General features: G+C 55.6%; 1 protein-coding gene across 1 annotated transcript in view; it reads left to right on the top strand.

Annotated features, from left to right (window-relative positions):
* Positions 1-1,723, top strand: part of LOC104285368 (vasoactive intestinal polypeptide receptor 1-like) — a 12,190-nt gene that overhangs the window by 218 nt on the left and 10,249 nt on the right. The window lies entirely within an intron of this gene.

Genomic DNA, 1,723 nt, shown 5'->3' with positions numbered 1-1,723 from the left:
CTCCTGGGGGAGGATTTGCTGACATGCAGCACAGGGAGGGAGGTGGGCCAGGCCAGGACCCCCCCTGCGCTCCCCGGGGCTGGGACAACACTCAGGGTCCAGCCGGCAAAGCTCCAGTGGGATTCAGCTCCAGGGGCTGCTCCAGGGCATCCCTCGGGGAGGGTGACCCCGCTCTGCCCTGCCCTGGGGACGGTCCCCTCCATCCTGACGTGGATACTGGTCCTGGAGGAGGGGGGCTTCGCTCACATCATCCTCCACGCCTCGAAGGAGCCCCAAGGGCCCGGGGCATCATCCACAGGTGCGAAGGTTGGGATGGCCGGAGGGTGCGGGGGGCAAGGATGGGTGCGCTGGGTGCTCCCCATCCCCGGGCAGACCCATGGGGATGGCTGTCGCCGAGTCCCCGCTGAACCGTGGGGGGACACGGAGCTGCCGGAGCGATGCGCGGTGAGTCTGGCAGCCGTGCGGCAAACCCATCCTGAACTCGGCAAATTGCTTCGGCGGCAAATTGCCGGCGGGCGGAGGGCTCTGACGGGAGAGGGTTTCGGCTCCGTGTTTCTCTGCAAAGCCTTCGGGATTTCTCCCGGCGCTGCTTCGCTCCGCAAGTTCTTGAGCTAATATGGAGGATTGGAATAACGGAAAGGAAAAGGAAATGAAAAGAAAGGGATGGGGGGGAAACTGAACTCGGCAAATTGCTTCGGCGGCAAATTGCCGGCGGGCGGAGGGCTCTGACGGGAGAGGGTTTCGGCTCCGTGTTTCTCTGCAAAGCCTTCGGGATTTCTCCCGGCGCTGCTTCGCTCCGCAAGTTCTTGAGCTAATATGGAGGATTGGAATAACGGAAAGGAAAAGGAAATGAAAAGAAAGGGATGGGGGGGAAAGGAAGGGGGAAAAGGGAAGGGGGAAAAGGGAAGGGGGAAAAGGGAAGGGGGAAAAGGGAAGGGGGAAAAGGGAAGGAAAAGGGAAACAAGGGAAAGGAAAGGAAAGGAAAGGAAAGGACAGGAAAGGAAAGGAAAGGACAGGAAAGGAAAGGAAAGGACAGGAAAGGAAAGGAAAGGACAGGAAAGGAAAGGAAAGGACAGGAAAGGAAAGGAAAGGACAGGAAAGGAAAGGAAAGGAAAGGAAAGGAAAGGAAAGGAAAGGAAAGGAAAGGAAAGGAAAGGAAAGGAAAGGAAAGGAAAGGAAAGGAAAGGAAAGGAAAGGAAAGGAAAGGAAAGGAAAGGAAAGGAAAGGAAAGGAAAGGAAAGGAAAGGAAAGGAAAGGAAAGGAAAGGAAAGGAAAGGAAAGGAAAGGAAAGGAAAGGAAAGGAAAGGAAAGGAAAGGAAAGGAAAGGAAAGGAAAGGAAAGGAAAGGAAAGGAAAGGAAAGGAAAGGAAAGGAAAGGAAAGGTCAGCAGGGAAAGCGAGCAGGGAAAGCAAGCAGGGCCAGGGGAGCGCTGAAGTCTTTGAGGGCTTTATAAGGAGAGCAATGGCGTCAGGTCCCTTCCCAGATGGGGAAACTGAGGCACAGCAAGGAACTGCCTGCCCTGAAGCAAGCTCCAAAGGGAGCACTGCACATTACCTGCTCCGCTGCTCCGGCAGTCATGCTGTGTTGCCATAAATAATAAAAACCAGCGGCTTTGCAGCTGAAAGAGGCTGCGGCACCTCTGCCCAGTCCAGATCCTTCATCACTACAATGAAGCAGTGCGTTTTCTCAGTGCTGTGCCCAGCAGCCACCACCCAAATGCATTT

This window comes from Charadrius vociferus, unplaced genomic scaffold (genome assembly GCF_000708025.1).
Source record: "Charadrius vociferus isolate BGI_N301 unplaced genomic scaffold, ASM70802v2 scaffold484, whole genome shotgun sequence".
NCBI classification, from domain to species: Eukaryota; Metazoa; Chordata; class Aves; order Charadriiformes; family Charadriidae; genus Charadrius; species Charadrius vociferus.
Note: the sequence above shows the minus strand (reverse complement) of the source record. Positions and strands in the feature narration are given on the sequence as shown.